Source organism: Canis lupus, unplaced genomic scaffold, assembly GCF_011100685.1.
Source record: "Canis lupus familiaris isolate Mischka breed German Shepherd unplaced genomic scaffold, alternate assembly UU_Cfam_GSD_1.0 chrUn_S2141H2341, whole genome shotgun sequence".
Lineage (NCBI taxonomy): Eukaryota > Metazoa > Chordata > Mammalia > Carnivora > Canidae > Canis > Canis lupus.
The window spans coordinates 1-20226 of NW_023331025.1; the positions used below are offsets into that span (position 1 = coordinate 1).

The 20226-nt window shown below is 37.0% G+C and overlaps 1 long non-coding RNA gene across 1 annotated transcript; it reads right to left on the reverse strand.

The window, feature by feature from the left end:
• Window positions 1-4065: 4065 nt before the first annotated feature.
• On the reverse strand, window positions 4066-19714 carry LOC119878950. The gene is made up of 3 exons (XR_005387252.1): window positions 19622-19714; window positions 9049-9114; window positions 4066-4241 (listed from the first exon to the last, which is right to left on the reverse strand). It is a non-coding gene; the product is annotated as an uncharacterized LOC119878950 (long non-coding RNA).
• Between the last annotated feature and the right edge of the window lie 512 nt (window positions 19715-20226).

Sequence of the window (20226 nt, forward strand, 5' to 3'; positions counted from 1 at the left end):
CTCCATGCAGGGAGCCTGATGTGGGACTCAATCCTGGGACCCAGAATCACGCCCTGGGCTAAAGGCAGGCACCAAACCACTGAGCCACCCAGGGATCCCCAGTTGATGTCTTTCTGATAAGCACACAGACACCACAAAGGAAATAAAGGGAAAACAATGCAAATAAATATTGGGGCAAGTAGCTAGTGAGTGTCACAAAGCTAATAGTAAAAAACCTGCAGTTTTGACCAAAATATCAATAAACTTTATTTTAAATCAAAAATGGATATCAATGTCAACCTAAATATCAAAGGATATAAAGAATATATCAAATGGTACAAAGACCATTTAAGAATAGCAAGCTTCAAATATTTATCTTTATTATTGTTTTTCAGAAAGCTACTAGAGTACATGTTTCATAAAATGATAAAAGTGAATCATAAAAATAAACAGTGTGGGAAACAAAAGAAAGTATTCAATACAGAAAAAAGGCACAAGACTTCCCAGGAACAAAATAAAATGTTCCTCTACAACAGCTCTTTGTCAGATCTAGAACACAACCAGTTCAGGAAGCAAGATGAACACCAAGTGTTTCAGGAAACGTGAGTCCAAGAAAAAAAAGATGGAATGGATATCTTACCTGATAAAATATTTGAGCATGTTGAGATGAGTTCTACAGTTCTCTTGGAAAGCCTAGGTTAATCAATCAGTGATAGGAAGAAAGAAAATACACACATACACTCACATGAAATATTACTAGCTCCAAGAAAAGCAAAATGCTGTCCCAAACAGGAAATGTAATAGGAACAATAAATGATGGGAGCCAGTTTACTTATTATATAATAAAATTAAATTGTAGAACATGAGCCAGGAACTGAGACATGAGTACTGGAAAGTATGTGGCGAGGAAGATGGTAACAGGACTTTGAACAAGGTTACATCATCACAATCCACAGCAGGCAGACAACTATTCATAAACAGAAAAATCTAGAAATTGTGACATTAGCGATTCCAATGTTTAGAAATACAATGCAACATGCCAGAAGAAATAGATGAATGAGTCGCATAGGTTTACCTTTGGGGAGTGGAATCAGGAAAGAAGGATTAAGGTAGAAACTCCTATTCTTCCTTAGATAGCTTATAATGCTATTATTTTCCTAAATAAAACTTACACATTTAAAAAAATTAAAACTTATCTCCCTACAATTCATGCTTTCATTTTAGCCACATAAAAAATCCAGATATCTACCAGCTTGGAAATGAAAGAGGGTATCAGAAAACTTTCCTGTCATATCAGTTTTAATTTGCCCACAGTACTTCAGTTTGTATCCTAACATAAAGGAAATAAAGAAGCTTTGCTTTCTGTCTGGTGCCCTGAGCATTGGCTTCCTGCACACACCCGTACTCAACCACCCTTATATTTCAATATTTCAGTAAGAGGAGGGTACTGAAATAACACAGGATCTTAGATTTATCAACAAATACTGTCAGTAGACTTAGTGTATTGCTAATTTTTAACCAATTCAAATAAGAGATGCACATTCATATCAGTTTCCTTGAAGATACAAGACAGTCTCAGTAACAATGGCGAAGTATTTATAGTTGTCTGTCTTCAAATAATTTAATAGCATTGAGTCATAATCAGAACCTCTATGGGGTTGAGTAGCGCAGGTTAAAATGTTTCTATAACTTAATAAGTATTACCTTATTGTGTAGTGTGATTAAGAAATCATTTATACCTTTAATTTTTCAGTCTGTCTTTGCTTTCTTTCCCTCCTTCCTTTCCTTCCTCTTTCCTTCTCTTTATAAGCTTTTCTCTTAAAAACAGTGATTTTCTTTATTCCTTCCAGAAATACTAGATTATAGGCATATTACTCCCAAACAATAGCTAGAGCAAACCTCATCAATTTAAGAATGGGGAGTGCATCATGTAATGAGTTTATGCCTGTATCTCTGTTACCAAATGGATCTAAAGTGACATCTCAGGGCCTTGTTAATGAGATTGTTCTTATGTAAGGGAATCTGGTAATGGGATCATACCAAATCAGATTATTTAGAGATAATGTTAACACAAATTAAATTAATTAGTGTTCAATTTGTCCTTCACAAACAAAAAAATAAAATAAAACAGCTAACTAGTAATATAGAGTGATACTAGTGATGAAATAACATACTTTAGGATCTAAGCCTAGAATTTGCAAATTAGGAAGTTGATAGAACAAAAGTAGTTGTATATTTAAAAAAGTCATATGTAAGACAAATGCTTTCAAGCCACCCATCAACAACTGATTCTCCTGCTCATCCAAAGCTTTGTAGGTAGGTCATTCTTATTTCTGCAAATTACATGGTTATTCTATTTTCTAAGTGTTATTCTATGTACAATTTGGTTTTCCTTCAAAACTACTAAAAAGTCACACCTAATATGTAGCATTATTAGCCTAAATTTTAGATGCTTTTATAGAAGCCATCAATCCCTCTGTATAATTGCACTCTTAAAGATGTGATTCCACTTATTTATCACATTAGCTGTGCTACTGGTAATGAAAATGCATATCCCACAGAAATCATGTGACCTACTGGGAGAAATGTTTAAGTAGAAGCTCCTCAGGTAATTAATTACACTGTGTAGAAGTAAGTTGAGATATAACACTAAGAGAATATTGCTATGAATCATAGTTCTTTATGAAACTAACTATGTCTCATATGGACATACTGAAAATGTTTAAAATACAGATTTAATTGCTTCTGATTCTACATGTTAATTTGGCTTTCTTTTTAAAAACACAAAACTTTGATTGTCTTAAATTGATTCTAATGAGTCAAATGCAAGCAGAAACACAGTAATAAAGCAACTTAAATCATCCAGTTGAGTGACTGACAAGGTTGGAAATCATTGGCAAGTCCAAAAAGCATTCAGTTATATATATATTCAACCTATGCCATTGCAAATAATCATATTCAAGTATTCATTCAGCATGTGATCAGTAAAGACCTCCTATGTATCATCAGCACGTTAAAAAATGGATGCATAATGAGGAATGAGACATGGTCCTTAACTTTATCAAAATCTGTAACACATGCCAGATACATAATATGAAATTGGATTAGGTTCTACAAGTATAGGATGTTTTGAGAGAATGAATAGAATTCACTTAACTCTGATTATGCCTCTCCGAGGTAACATTTACTCTAACATGTAAAATATAAGCGCTGATTACCCTAGCATGCCACCTAGCAGGGTGGGGGGACTGTGAGAATTTCAGGTATAGGCATGAGCAAGGAGTGTGATGTGAAGCTGTATTTGACAGAATCAATCACATGTAATGAAAACATGTTTTTACTAGGGATAAACTGTAAGGACATAGTAATACAAAAAATGACAATAATATTTGCAATGTATATCCCATATCTGAACAATTTAGATTACTGCATTAAAGATTGCCTGCAGAATACATTTATGGGATATGCTTCTGGCTAGGACACTTCAGAAATCTTGAAGACAACACTTTGAATGGATCATAGTAGCAACTTTATCTTTGCTTTTTCCTTACAGAAGGAGAATTAGAGCACAACTCAAGTCAATTATGATAAATAGATTTACTCTGAAAAGTCTCTACTTTCTGATATATTTCTAAATTACATGGAAAAGTTTAATGTTATCCTGCTAATCATGTTTTTCAAGAAAAAAATATTTTTATCAGGTTAAAATTCATAACAAAACCTGGGGCACCTAGGTGGCTGTGTGGGTTAAGTGTCTGCCTGCCTTCCGCTTAGGCCACTATCCCAGAGTCCTGGGATGGAATCCCATATTAGGCTCCCTGATCAACATGGAGTCTGCTTCTCCATCTACCCCTCCCCACTGCTTGTGCTCCCTCTCCTCTCCTCTCTCTCTCTCTCTCTCATACTGTCTCTCAAGTAAATAAAATCTTTTAAAAAATTAGCAAAGCCTATTTTAAAAATTTTATTATTAAGTATTAGACAAATTAGAAAATTAAATGTATATTTTGGGGGTTTTTTGTTTTTTTTTAAATTATTTATTTATTTATTTATGATAGTCACAGAGAGAGAGAGAGACAGAGACAGAGACACAGGCAGAGGGAGAAGCAGGCTCCATGCACCGATGTGGGATTTGATCCCGGGTCTCCAGGATCGCACGCTGGGCCAAAGGTAGGCGCTAAACCGCTGCACCACCCAGGGATCCCTGAAATGTATATTTGAATTCCAATTCAAAGATGGTAAAACAAACTTCATTTGAATTTTTCCTGAAAAAAAAACACATAACTTCTGAATGTGCAATATTACTAAACCAAATAATAATGTTGGAAAGGACTTTGAAATGTATAGATCCAAATGATCTGTTCCAGCTTCATTAAGTACTGAGTTCAGTTTTTGTATCCCAAACTATTGTTGAAGCATGAAGTTCACTATGTTATTTGCAGAGATTAACTGGCCATGAAATCATCAAAATTTAATCAGCATTTACATTCATAATATTAATAGGGATAAATTCAAAGCAAGTTACCTGAAAAACTACTGAACAAAAAAGCTGACAGAGGCAGATAGGTATTTTACATATAAACATTATTATTTTCCAGTTTTTCTTATAAAGTAGCACTATGATTTTGTAAGACCAACAAACTAATATCTAACACGTACATTTGCCATGACATGTGTGAAAGACAATACTGATTAGAAATGTTAGGTGAATCTGATGCAAGAAGGAAGCTCGTGGGATACTCTCCAACGGCACTATACCTGGGAGTGGTCAGCAACTGACTAAAGATATAAAAGACCAATTATTGAGCAAATAAATCCAGAAAAGCCTTTTTCATTGTACTTGACAAATGCACAGAAATTGTTAATACAGAATACTTCCAATACAGGCATTTGTGTCCATTATCTTAATGGTGATACGAAGCAAGAATTGTGTTGTCGTTTTTTTTTTTTTCTGTTTTTTGGGGGGGGTTGGAGGATCTACTACCAACAAATACAGCTAGCTCTGTGTTTGTGTTATATCAACGAAGAGATGTGAAATGGACTTCACACTTCAGGTTTTGAGTAGAAATATGTTTTAAAGGCAGAAGCTTGCACTAAATTAATATTGGTGCATCAAAATATAAATCAAATACTAGTTTCCTTAGTAAGATTGACTTGGCCAAAAAAATCAGTAAGTTGCACAAACTAAATATATTTGATCACATGTATTAAAATTGTGAATATATAAATCGATGTATTAAAATCAATTTGCTCAATTAATAATATAAGAACTGACTGTAAACAAGTGTTAATTCATGCTGAAGTAAAATGTTTTTCAATGGCAAGAGTACAGTTGCAAATTTGGAACTGAAGAATCAACTCTCAATGTTCCTGTCAGATAAGAAACCAGTTTGGTTCCAACTCTTCAATGATGAGAATTGGATAGTCAATCTTCCTTTGGTATTTTTAATGATTTTAATCCTTTCACACAAGGAAGGAATGCAACATGGCAGATAAGATCCAAGGGCACAAAATAAAGTTGGAAGTTTGGAAGAAAAACATTTGTAGGGAATGTTATGACATGTTCCATAATTTAACAATTATGAGTAAAACAGGTCATGATGCTAATACGTACTTAGTTGAAAGTTATCAGCAATTGTCCCCCATGTCTGTTGATGATTGCAGCCCTTCTGAGAGCTGTGAGGTGGTATCTCATTGTAGTTTTGATTTGTATTTTCCTGATGGTACGTCTTTTCATATGTCAATGTCTTCGGCCCTTTTTTTAAAATGGATTGCTTTTGAGATGTTGAGTTTTAGAAGTTCTTTACATATTTTGGATACTAACTCTTTATCTGATATGTCATTTGCAAATATCTTTTCTCATTTGTAGGTTGCCTTTGAATTTTACTTGTTTCCATCACTGTTCAAAAGCTTTTTATTTTGATGTAGTCCCAATAGTTTTTGTGTTTGTTTGCCTTGTCTCAGGAGACATATCTAGAAAAAAGTTGCTATTATAGTCGACGTTAAATAAGTTACCCCTGGGTTATTTTCTAGGATTTGTATACTTTCAGGTCTCACATTTTGGTCTTTCATACATTTTGAATTTAAGTAGCAGCATTACTTACAATAGCCAAGATACAGAAGCAGTCTAAGGTGTCTATCAATTGATGAATGGATAAAGAAGATGTAGTGTATATGTATATACACAACGGAATATTATTCAGTCATAAGAGAATGAAATCTTGCCACTTGCAGCAATATGTATGGAGCCAAAGAATATAACACTAAGCAAAATAAGTTACAAAAAGACAACTACCATATGATTTCACTAATATGTGGAATTTAAGAAACAAAACACATGAGCAGATGGGAAGAGAGAGAGAGAGAGAGTGAGAGAGAGATACAAATCAAGAAACAGACTCTTAATCAAACAAATTAATTGGTGGTTACCAGAGGGGAGGAGGCTGGATGCTATGGATTAAATAGGTGATGGGGGTTAAGGAGTGTACTTGTCATGGTGAGCACAGGGTAATGAATGAAAGTATTGAATCACTGTAATGTACACCTTAAACTAATGTTAACTACGTATGTTAACAGGAATTAAAATAAAACTTTTTATTTTTATTTTTTTTTATTATTTTTTTTTAAAGATTATTTATTTATTTATTCATGATAGTCACAGAGAGAGAGAGAGGCAGAGACACAGGCAGAGGGAGAAGCAGGCTCCATGCACCGGGAGCCCGATGTGGGATTCGACCCCGGGTCTCCAGGATCGCGCCCTGGGCCAAAGGCAGGCGCCAAACCGCTGCGCCACCCAGGGATCCCAATAAAAACTTTTTAAATAGGAACTTATAAAAATATAAAAGAGGGAAGTTATCACCAATCCCTTATTATTTTAATACAATGCTTTGTATTTTTTTTTACATTTTTATTTATTTATGATAGTCACAGAGAGAGAGAGAGAGAGAGGCAGAGACACAGGCAGAGGGAGAAGCAGGCTCCATGTACCGGGAGCCTGATGTGGGATTCGATCCCGGATCTCCAGGATCGCGCCCTGGGCCAAAGGCAGGCGCCAAACCGCTGCGCCACCCAGGGATCCCTGCTTTGTATTTTTCATTAATTAGATCAATCAATGATAGATCCACGGATTTGAATCTATTTTTAAACATTTTTTCATCAAAAAACTTGCTTAAACTGAAAAGATTTATACTATAAATTTTTAGGGGAGTATACTTCAAAAACCAAGTATAACTCTACATTTGGATAAAAATTATAAATTAGTATGCTGAACTTGCTTTATAATCTCCTCTCCTACTTTTATCAACATGCACCTCTGTCTCGCTTCTTTGACATATATTTTTCAAACTATATAAGAGGTTAAATATGTATTACCTCCTGCAAGTAGTGAGGTTATAATCCACTCTAGATTTGGTAGTAAGTACATAACAAGCACTTTCACCACAATAAAAACTGTAAATATTGATAGACCTCTTTAAAGTGGACCTAAAAATATTCTATACAGGGAACTGCTATTTCATTCATAAATTTCTGACTAGGTGTGATGTGTAAGGACACAGTGTTATTAGAGCAAAACTGATTCTTGTAGCTCATCTCCAGTCTGTTCATTTTTAAGGATCAACAAGTATATGTTTTGTGAATATTTTCTTTTTTTAATGCTATGTTTATTTTGATCTATTGGATATACTTTTATCCTTACCAAACCTAATAATGAAAATTGATATGTTCCATGTTTTGTTTTCATTTTTCCGGAATTTCAGTTTCTTGTTGGATTCTTCAGAAGTATTAGTTTATGACAGATGAGAGGGTAATGATGCTTTAGACATGATTTTAGAAGCACTGATATAGTTCATATTCCTACACCGTGTTCTTCCTGTAGTCTATCACTTCGAGCACACTTTTAAGGTTCTCATTTGTACTTTCCTTTCTCAGACCTAAAGTTCTTCAATTGCAAGAAATTATCTACAGCTATTTCTGGATCATAATAGATGCCTCAAACACAGTATAAAATCAATGACTAAATAGTTACATAAATAATTATTACAAGTATAACTGTAACAACACACTCATTCATACAATATACACTCTTCAAGGCTACAATATCGCTAAATTTAAAGTAGGTAATTCTAAATGTATTTTGATATGTGACAGTATTAAACAGAATTGTCAGGGCAGTCTTGGAGTATAGTAATTTATATGCAAGTGCAAAATTATTCTCCAAAATACAAATGGTATTTATCTTGCTATCTTTTGGCTGCTGTGACTTTGGGTGACTATTATTTTCTTCTTCGAGCTCTGCTATATTTCTCATCATTCTATAATGTATAGCTGATATCTTAGCAATAATGATACTGGGTTCAAATACAGCTTCAATGTAATATGACCACCATATCCACTTAAACATGACCTTTTGTTATGTTGCACATATTTTATGTAACACAATATTATTAGATATAGTAGGAAAATACAAATGTAGCTTCCTCAAGCATCATGTGCTAGTACCCAAGTTAAATAAAATACAGAACAATTATCATACTTTCTGATCCATTGCTTATCAAGAAATATTTACTTTATATTACCTATTATTAGGAATTTACTGATTACCTATTATTAGGAATGTAATTACATGTAAAATATATGTAATATAAGTGTGTATATATACATATGAGTGTGTGTGTGTGTGATATATATATATATATATATATATGATTAGTAAAGCAGATGTAAATTCCTGCCCATGCAGGCCTTATATCCTAGGTTGAAAACTGAGACATGCACAATAACTTTTTCTAGAACGTTCGAAAAGGACATAGTGTCAGCAAGTTGACCTATAACACTTTTGGATGATCATTTTGTTGGATGAGTTCTTTTTACCATTTTGATTATTTTGGTCTCGTCTAAAACACAAGGATAGCACACTATCACTTGATATACAAAAATATGCTTGAAGTATATTTTTTTCTGCACAAATACAGTGTGGTTCCTCTACCTTGTAGTCAAAATTCTCCATAGAAGAGTTCTCAGAATAGAAAACATTGCATTGAGGTTACTTAGCATCTCATCTGTCATACTTACGTAGACTTAAAAGAGGGGAAAGAAATCATACACAATGTCCTCAGAAGACAGCAGTCCACCTTTCAGCTATTTGAGAAATAGAATTATTATAAACTTAATAAAGTATTCTGCAGTTATATATTCCAACTAGCTTAAATTATTCATTTCATATCCTAGTACTTCCCCCCACATATGCCACTTTATGGTTTTAAGCTAGTTGATTTATAAAAATGTCATCAACATAGTGCAAATTAATGATTCCAGCGATACACATTTGCGATACCTTAGGTATGTGACAGGCAATTAAAAAAAGTTGTATTGATTTGTCTAAAATGTTAAATGACATAATAGCCATACAGTAAAGTATTGAATAATTTAAGTAAATCAATGTTTTCTGAATTTTGTAGGAGTACAAACTGTCTTGGGTGCTAAAGTAAATCAATATAATAAAATAAATATGAAGCAGTTTATAATGACGAATGTATGGGTTGATAATAACCAGAGGTAGAATCTGATTTAGCCATTGTAACAAACAACTTCCAGGCATCTTTTGTGCACTATTCCCATCAGAAAACATGGTATTATATAGTCAATTGATTTTAGCACTTAAATAGCTTTTCATTTGCAAGACACCTAGCCTCAGTATAAGCTAAACCTTTCCCAGAGTGTCATTAGTTATGGCTTGATTTAGAATGATAATACATATTTACTACCATTACAGCGATTTTGCGTGTTTTATGTGGTCTGTAAATAATGTTACATTTTATGAGGAAATGAGAAATGTTCATTTGTTGTTCTCCTATATTTGCAAGATTTAGGATTTAGCATTTTTGTACTTTCACGGATCTCTTTTTACCCTCATTTCCAATGGTAAATCCAATGAAAAATATTTATTTTCATGTAGCTAGGTCTGTATGCATTTTTTAGTTTCCCATTTTATTTAGAAAATAGAAGCATAGTATTATATGCGTATGTAGGGACATGTTTCTCCTACATAGTGTGTCTTTGTGGTTTACTACAATTTGAAGACTAATGAAATCTTTGGACCCTTTCCATAGGAAAAAAAAAGAAACTATGAATGTAGACATAAACACAATGCTATATATAATTTAAGAGAATTCAGATTTATCCCGAATTCTTTTCACATTCATACACAAAGAGTAACAATTAAAACATGGAAAACAGCCATAATTGCAGTGCTGGAAACTTTAAATACTTCAAAGTTGTAGCTAGACTTAAAATGATGAATATAGATAATTGCTATAAATACTTTGCCCGTAATTTGTATTATCCCTTCACTATTAATTCAGAAAAAAGAAAATTCCCCAGGAAAGGGCAACGATGTGAGAACATCACTGAGAAAAGATAGGTGGAGCTAAAAGGAGTCATTCCTGAAATAGGAGATCCAGAGTGGACAAAGGACTAACACCCAAATTACAGAAAAGGAAATACACACACACATCTCATTGAGACCTGCTAGAAAATCATGGTGGATTAGGTATGGGCCATGTTGCCAAACGGAAATTGGATGGATTATTTTATACTGACCTTGGTAAAATGATTTGGACTCTGATACAACCCTCTTCTGCAAACTGGGGATATTAATATGATTTATTTCGTGCATCTGATGGTTAATTCCATACAAAGTATTTAGTTAAATTCCTGGCATACATTTGGTAGGAAGATTGTGACTAAACTCAGAATGTGCTTTCATTTCTATACCAATTCTGTTTGTTATACGAGTTGTTCTGAACTCAAATGTGGGACATCTTGGAGATAGGGAAAAGCCTTAGAATGTTTGGAATGTTTGGAGGGACAACCAGGCTAATCAGATTTTTTATCCCTCACTTATCATACTAAACAGTAGGCAACAGAAACATCTACCCTAAGGGAAGGAGGGAATAATGAGGACCCTTTGGCCAGAAAGCAGAAAAGAACCCTGTGCAAGAGACACAGATTAATCAAAAGGTTCCATGCTCAAAGGTCCAGTCATAGATAGGCATACCATCTGGAAGTATATATCACCACACATGCAGCACCAGACCTGGAGGCAGGGTATAGTAAGCTATATGTAGTACTCTTAAAACAACCTAATGGGAATCTCAGATTCAAAACAGGAATATAAAACCAAGAATCAGCAAAATGTTCAGAAATAATCTCGTAAACGAGATCAAATTCAATAAACAGGTAATAATTTTTCTATAACGAAAGTTAATGTATAAAGCAGCAGATAAAAATATTAAAATAAATATATAAAAAAACAAGACTGATATGAGAAGGCCCTGCATCCATAAGGTAACATACTAGAGATTTTTCAAATGAAATATTTATTTTAGGAAAAAGAAAAAAGAAAAGCTCAATATTGAACTGAATAGGAGAATGAGAGAGAATGAAAAGAGACACTTAATGAGCAGGCAAATAAAATGGGACCATGTTCCCAGGGAAAGGGCAATGCAAAGGGAGATAAAATCATGAATGAAGAGTTAATAAGTATAGAAATCAAATTATAACTTCTCGAAGGAATGAGCAGAAGGCAGGGTAAGAAAGGTGAAAAGAGGAAAGTGTCACTCATTTTTAAAAACATACAGAGAAAAGTTAAAATGCTGACTAAAAAATACCAATAGTATAACTATGACATTTTTAAGGAAAAAATGTAAATAAAAGCATAAAATATTAGTGTAAATTAAATCCTCAACCCTATCCATGAACTCGAGACTCATAAAACCAGCTTCTCATTTAACAGCTCCATTTGCATGTCTGATAGATATCTCAAATACAGCTTGTTGAAAACAGAACTCCTGACTTTATCTCCATATAGACAAAATCTCTCCATCAGCCCTCTACATCTCAGTAAATGGAAACTCAATGGTCGGCGGCTAGAACAAGGATCTTAAATGATCTCTGACTCTTCTCTGTCCTTCAAGTGTATATCCATTCCAACAAAAAATCTAATTCGGACCTCATTCCAAAATATAGGCAATATCCTACCAATTCTCAACACCTCTATCACTTGTGCCTTTTTTCTAAGCTACCATTTTTGCTTACCTGGATATTTATTTTACACAAATCTCATATTAGCCATTCTAAATCTAAATCTGCCCAAAACCTTCTAAAGACTCTTCATTTCACTCTAAATTAAACTCAAGTCTTTTAGAGCTTGCTGGTTTCTACATGGTTTGGCCTTTAGCCACATTTCTGACCTCATCTCAATTATCTTCATCCTACCTGGCCTTTTTGTTGGTTTTTGACCATGCCAAGTGCCATTTACTTTTTTCATAGCTTCTGAATTTGGTTTTCGGTCTGCCCCAAATTTACTTTGCTCATCTCTTGGCTTCACTTGACAGGGATCATGAGTAAGTTCCAGACATCAATGGATGTCCTTCCCTTCTAAAATCCATAGCCTCGCCACTGTCATCTGTCTCAAATATGATGGAATTGATTTCATTATGCCCTCTCATCCTGTGCAAATAGGTGATCACAGGAAGCCTAAACCTTCATTTTATAGGCATCTTATGCATTCCAATCTACAAATTGATTAAATCTTCCTTATTCTCATCACTTTAAAGCCTTCCCCAATTCCTGAACTCTTTCTATCATGCCTTTTGAAATGACCAATCATCTGCAAAATCCACTTTGTCTTCATATTTTCTCTGAACACCCTTACTCCTTTTGTTCCAATAAACCTGCACTCTGCCTGAGAGGTCAGTGCTTTTACATAGTCTTTATACATAGAAACTGTTCTCTATGCCACTGAAAAGATGTTGAACCGTTGGGTCTGGATATAAAAAGGTGTGTTTCCTGTTCTTCATTCCATCCTTAAAACTATTATCTCCTGCATTTCCCTAAAACTATCTGCATTTAAAATTCTTGTTAGGGCAGCCCAGGTGGCCCAGCGGTACAGCGCCTGCCTTCAGCCCAGGGCATGATCCGAGAGACCCAGGATTGAGTCCCACGTCAGGCTCCCTGCATGAAGCCTGCTTCTCCTTCTGCCTGTGTCTCTGCCTCTCTCTCTCTCTCTCTCTCTCTCTCTGTGTGTGTCTCTCATGAATAAATAAATTTTAAAAATCTTAAAAAATAAAATAAAATTCTTGTTATTACTTTATATTTCCAATTATGAAAATTATTGTGCAGTTTCCCAATACCTACATTATTAATCCTTATTTTTGGATGACTTCAGTTCCCAATTCACTGTCATCCTGTTTACTGGTTACCTGTCTTTTTGGGATTTCAGTATGTGTATAGATGATCCTTCCAACACCTTCACTTCTGACACCTTGAGTCCTCTCCCTTGATGTTCCTATTCTTCACCCTACAAAAGCAACTCACCACAATCTTGTCCTTAGAGATTTCTGCATATCTTTCATCTCAATTTCAGGCATTTCCTTCTCTGATCCTTGCCAACTAGCATTTGAGGTCACTTCTTTCAAGATCTAGGCTCCAGGGACATCTGGGTGGCTCAGCAGTTGAGCATCTGCCTTTGGCTCAGGGCATGATCCCAGGGTCCGGGATCAAATCCCACATCCGGATCCTGAAAGGAGTCCGCTTCTTCCTCTGCTGCCTATGTCTCTGCCTTTCTCTGTGTATCTCACGAATAAATAAATAAAATCTTAAAAAAAAAAAAGGATCTAGGCTCCAAGAATCTCTCTACACCATAGGGGCTACAAATGTTACTTGCATTTCCACTGCCTCTTACCTATTGGTGTCCTCTTGTCTTTAGCCATCTTAAATACCATGGTCAATCAATATAATGTTTCTTTTACCAATTCCTTGTCTCTCCCCTCTTTTTTTTTTTTAATTTAAACTCACTTGGAAAAAGCACCACTTCTGAGTTAAACCCAATTGTCTACATTTATTTCTGCATTCTTGCAACTAATCAACTTACTTATGTGATGGCACAAACCTTAGGAACTTTTAGGCTGTCCAACAATCACACAACTCCAGGTCCTTCATCTCCCACTCTCCTAGATGGCTCCTTTACTGTCTTTGCTCTCCTCAAAAATTCTAGCTCTCCTTCCTCCCTTTTCCCTAATTTCAGGAGATGTCCTGATTTACCCTTTGCTGGTTTAATTTCAACATTAAAAAAATGTTCTACAGAATCCCACTACCACACATACCCACTCTCAGGATCTGCACCTTATGTACTCTCTTTCCAACTGTTACTTGAATCAATTGTCAAAGTACTATACCAACTGAATCTGTTTATTTTCTAGATAGAATCTCCTCTGTCCATTTAAGTTTTATGCTCTAGCAATTTTTTATTCTTCCTTCCTTACTCTATATTTTGTGCAATTTTATTCTCAGGAATATAACACACACACAGTTCCTTTCTACATACTAAGAAACAAAACAAAATGAAATGGATAATACAAACTAGCTTGATGCCATTTCTCTCAGGTCCCACACAAGTTATTTTCTCCCCTTTAAAAATATCATCTTTAAGTAGGCTCCACACTGGGAGTCAAACATAGGGCTTGAACTCACAACCCTGAGATCAAGACCTGAGCTGAAATCAAGAGTTGGATGCCTAACTGATTGAGCCACCCAAGTTCCCCAAAATATCTTATTTCTCTTAAATTCACTCAGATTTAGCTCTTCGAGTCACCAAAATATGGTTTCAAGGGCAGGGGGAGCCAATATTAGGGATATTTTTACAACATATCCTTCAAAAAATAATTTATGAACTGGAAAGGATACAAGTAGATTCAAAGTTTAAAGGAGTAATAGAGACAAGGAAGAAGTTTTAGCATTGGAATAATCTACCTCTCTCATCATACTTGTCCAGGCCTATTGTGAAGCACATTACTTGGCTTATGTCAAACATCACAAAAAAGAATAGTATTTGAGTTTTTATACATTTATTTATGTACATTGTTCTTTAGGGGCTTTGAAGAAAAAAATGTGGGTATATTATCAAAATCAGCTAAGAAGTCAGGTGAAATCCTCATTTAATTAAATCATGCCCAGGTAGACAGATTGATGAATATGTGTGAATTTATACAGAGATAAACAAAAAATAGTTCTAAAGATTGATCAAAAAGTTTCATATGAGGTCAAAAGATTAAAAATGTATGACAAATAGCATTTTAAGTATAAATATGTAACTTCATTCACAATGCACACAAATGCTCCTCTCCACTGCTCCACTGTTCAGTTGCTTTGTGTTTCCAACAGCCCAGTCTCCCAAAGTCCAGCTATTTATTAACATAAAGCCATCAATCAGAAAGTTCTACTATCACTTGAGAATGAAAAACATAGCTCCAAACCACATTTATTTACATATAAAATACATCTTGCTTTTCATGCTGTCACAGTCATGGGAGAGATTGTGATATTTAGTCGATCGTTTTAACTTAGTTCTATTGTTCAAAATTCTCAGAATGTAACACTAACTTTGGAATATGCAGTATGGTGAATAATATCATATTAAATACGTCAATGACAACAAAAAATTAAAAGTAAAAATAAGAATTTATAACTTACACTTTTACTTATTATAGATAAAAAGAAAACTGTATTATTAAAATACTTTTGTCTTCCCAAATAGTTTGGGAGTTGGAAATAGTCCTGGTAAATATTCTCATTTGTAAAGCTCTAGTCTTTATTCACATCTCTGTATGTTTTTTGTTGTTTTAAATTGGGAACACATTTTAAATTTAATTTTCCTCTTAAAATCACAGCAAAACTATAAATCCCAACAAAGTTAGAAAATATGTAAAAAAAAGTAACATTTTTACTAACATTGGTTATAGGATTATAGATACATTGACAAAGGCCAGGAAGACTGATGCAATTATCTATGGGAACTAATTAGACAACTGTCTGATAAATCTTTTAATTGAAAGGCACATTGAGTTCCCAGACATAAACACATAGACATGAGTTTTCAAAGTTTTTTTTGAGTTTTCAAAGTTCTGATGAAAAATGCATAATTCTAAAAGATCTACGTTTTGAAAAATACACAAAAAAATTGGACAACCATCAAACTTGTACTGACAATACAACTTGGTACAATAAGAACTCAGTGATAACTGTTAAATGTTAAACAACTGGCCAGGTTGCAGTTTCCTATCATCTGAGAGATCCTGAAGGACAAACCACAAACACCAATACACAGATGAGAGTGTTCAGGTTTAATCTCTATGTCCAGATAGGCTCTCCATCTGGGTTCATTTGCAGAGGAAATTGATGAAAAGTAAAAACACTAGAAACCTCCTTTTTCTTCTTCTTTTTTTTTTTTCTAAAAAATGTATTGTCAGGTTGTAAAAAGATTTTATTTATTTGAGATAGAGATTGAGAGAGAGAAAGAGCAAGAGCCAGGGAGCAGAGGGAGAGGGAGAAGCAGGCTCCCCACCGGGCAGGGAGCCTGACTCTCAGGGCTCCATCCCAGAACCAGGAGATCATGACCTCAGCCAAAGGCAGATGCTTAAACAACTGGGCCACCCAGGTGCTCCTAAAAATGTTTTGTTGCAGAGACTACATGTCTGCAGAAGCCTGTGAGTGTTCTATCCCAAAACTGCATCAGGAAAACTTTAGCTGCAAATGCTCTGTAGATCTCATAAAGGGTACAGAAGACAACAGAAAAGGAAGGACCACTTAGCACAACAAATTTCAACTGTGAAGGACATAGGGATTTGTCCTAGAAAGCAGTACAGGGCTGACATATGGATTTACCAGGGGATTTACCTCTCTGCCTTTGCCTAAAGGCTTCATAATTCTGACCAAGCGAAATAGGATAATAGCTCTTGAGCAGTTGTTCAGTGTTTTATTTCTGTTTACCCTTTTTCAAATTGTATGTTGTATTGCGATTGCCTATGTTAACCAAACCACTGCATATTTGGCATGGGGAGGGGAGTGTGTACAGATAAGCTGCCTTTGTTTTTTAGTTTGTTTGTTTGTTTTTAAGTTCAGTTTATATATGGTCAGACCACTTGGTACTATAATTGACCCTGAAAGAGAAGACCACACATTAGCTAGAAATCCTGGGATGGGTGACAGAATGGAAAGAACTTTGTGAATTTTGCGTGTGAAAAGAAAGATATGCAAGTATTCTTATCTTTTCAAGAGCAAGAACTGTGGCAGAGACAGCGAGCTGCCCTCTAATAACCTCCTCTCGCAATATAAGAGTATTTTGTTGAGCAATGGTCATCCAGCTAAAGCAAACTTTTCCAATCTCTCTTGCGGCTAAGTATGGCTCTATGCCTAAGTTCAGACCATTGCACTATAAACATAAGAGTTGTCAGGGTTCTTTCCCTAACAGAAAGAAATCCTCCCTCTACATCCCAGCCTTCCTCATCGCTTCACTCCTCATGCATAAATCACAATATCATAGAGGAAACTGGAGTAGACATATTGGACTATGAGAATGAAGCCATGTGTTGAGATAATGGAGCAATGAAACAGAAGACTGACAGTTATGGAGTTGCTTTACCTTATATTTATTGGAGAAACAAACTACCTTTTTTTTTAAAGTAACAATTATTTGGAGTCATTTCTGACTCAGCTAACTCCAGTATCCAAACTAACCTAAGAAAGTATTCTAGGAAAATTAAAACAAGATTCAAATGAAAGGAAGACAAAGGAGGCCCCATGAAGACTGTCTTTTTAGGCAATTAATCTAATTACATGTATACACTTGAGAAGTAAGAAGATAAAGATGGCTCTTTGATCAAGATAATGTAGTTCCCAATCAAAAAATAGGTTATAGAAATTGCAATATTTCATATGACTTTTCTATATCCACAAGATATTAACTCCAGGAAAATCACAATACTGTACCAGTAGTTATGGTATGATTACAAAGCAGTCTAACATATGATAATTGTTTTAAGCAGTTGATAAAGTGTAAGAAAGAGAATGAATTGAACCTGAGAGCTTGAACATGCTCCTTCACGTGGTTTAAAGAAAAAGATACATGTTTTCTTACTTGAGACCATCGCTAACCTTAATTATGTAGTTAATAATATGTACATAGCCATGATACTGACTTGTAAATCTCTCCAGTTTGAATGCTGAATGCATTTTAATGAACCCTAACAACAGATTTTTAAGATATAAGTTAATATTATTCTGCTTAAAAATTAGAGACTGTAGGTACAGAGTGTTCAGGTATTTTTTTCAAGACCTAACTGCCTCCAGAAGCTGGACCCCCATGTTTATTGCCTGTAAGAACGGACAACAGGATGTGTAAACTCAAATTGGTATATTATGTTTTAATTGCATTCTTTAGAACGATGGTACTAATAATCAAATCAAACAAACCAGATATTTTAAGGTCTTTCTTTAAAAACCTTTTAAAACCTTAAAATATCTGGTGATTTCTAGAGAACAGGCTATCATTTGGGGATTATGGAGGGAGCCTGTTAGAGCCTATATAATTTATTTTTGCACAATTTAATTTTTCTCTTTTACTGTGTAAATATATTATCTCTATTGAAACAAAGCAAGGGTGAAACTCTGTGAATACTTTTCCATGATGAAAGTTGTAAAAGTCTGTTGACACCATAATTTTATAATTAGACCATATTGTCAGTCATATTTATAATAACTCCTAAGCTTTCTGTTCTACCTTTCATATACAGGACAAATACATAGATTAAATTATGATCTAATTTATAATGATGCACGTTAAATGATAAGCAAATCATAATTTTAAAGGCATTACAAATTAAGAGGTGTAATATACTAAAACTACTGCTCACATATTAATGGAAAAAAATACTTTTTTAAACAGAGAAAGGAACAAATTAATCAAAGACTGATCCCTGCTGTAAGTTGGTCTCTCAAAATAAGAAAAGAAAAGAAAAAAAAAAACAAGAAAAGAAAAAAAGAAAAGAAAAAGAAAAGAAAAAAAAAAAAGAAAAGAAAAGAAAAGAAAAGAAAAGAAAAGAAAAAAAGAAAAGAAAAAAAGAAAAGAAAAGAAAAGAAAAGAGAAAAGAAAGAAAAAAAGAAGTCTTCCACTAAGCGCCCTGAAAAACGACTAAGGCCAAGGTTAATAACAATGGCCAAGCATTGGTCATGTCAGGCGGGAGGCCGTCCCCTCCCTTCCTAGGGATGTGCACGGATGTAGCTGCTGGACTCGCCCCCCAGGCCTGGTCATGTCAGGCGGGGGTGGCCCTGCTGCAGCCCCGGGCCCCGCCTCGGCAGGTGCTGGCAGGGCCCAGCCTCCCCGGGCGGTGTCAGGGTGCCCCGGCCCCAACAGGGGGAGGCTAGCAGAGCCTCCGGGCTGCGGGCTCCAGGACAGAAGAGCGGCCCAGGCTCCCCCGGGTCCCTGCTCGGCTTCCTGGTGCTGCCCCGGGGGAGGCGGAGAAGCCCCCCCGGCCCCCCCGCAGCCCGCCAGGCCCCGCCAGGCTCCTCCTGGGAGCACCCGCCGGCGCTCTCGGGCCTGCCCCGGGGCTGGCCTGTGGCTTCTCTGGGGACGCAGCCCTCAGCGGGCCGCCCTGCGCGGGGAGACCGAGGCGGCGGCCCGGGGCGCCGGGGGCCCGACAGCCCGCCCCGCCCCGCCCCGCCCGGGACCAGCCCAACGACCCAACGGCCGGCGTCCTGCGGGCGCGAGGGGCCCCTGGAGCAGACGGGGGCGGGGGGCGCGGAGCCTTACCTGCCGCGGGAGGGGATGCGCCGCGGGGAAGACCCTCGGGAGCCCCGCAGGCAACCGCGGCCTCTCGGGGAGCCCCGCCCGCTGAGCCGGGCCCCTGGGGGGTGCAGGGCCCGCCTGGGGCCTGACCCGGCTGCGCTCCGGCACCTGCGGGTCGGCGGCGAGGGCGCTGCCTGGAGCCCCCCCCCCAGCCCGTGGACCCCGCGGGCACCTTCGCACCTGCGCACTGCGGCGGGGGGGGGGGGCGCGGGGCCACAGGAAGCGGCCGAGCCCCGAGGTCCCTGCACCTGCACCTGCACCTGCCTGCGCCGTCCGCGTCTGAACCCTGGTTGGCAGCTGCCCTCGGGCCCCCGTGCGCCCCTCCCGGGTGCACCTGCTGCGGGGGGGGGGGAGAGCGGGGCGGAGGACCGGGCGCCCCCGCGCAGCCACACGCAGGGACAGTGACTGCGGAAGGGCAGGTGTGAGGAGCTGCAGGGGAGCACCTGCAGGGGACGAGGGTGCACGTGGCCGGAGGGCTCCCAGGAGCATCTGCGCCTTCCTCGGGCTCGCCCGGGGCCCCCAGGACCAAACGGCTTCCATCACCCCCTTCCGTCCCTCGCAGGGCTTGA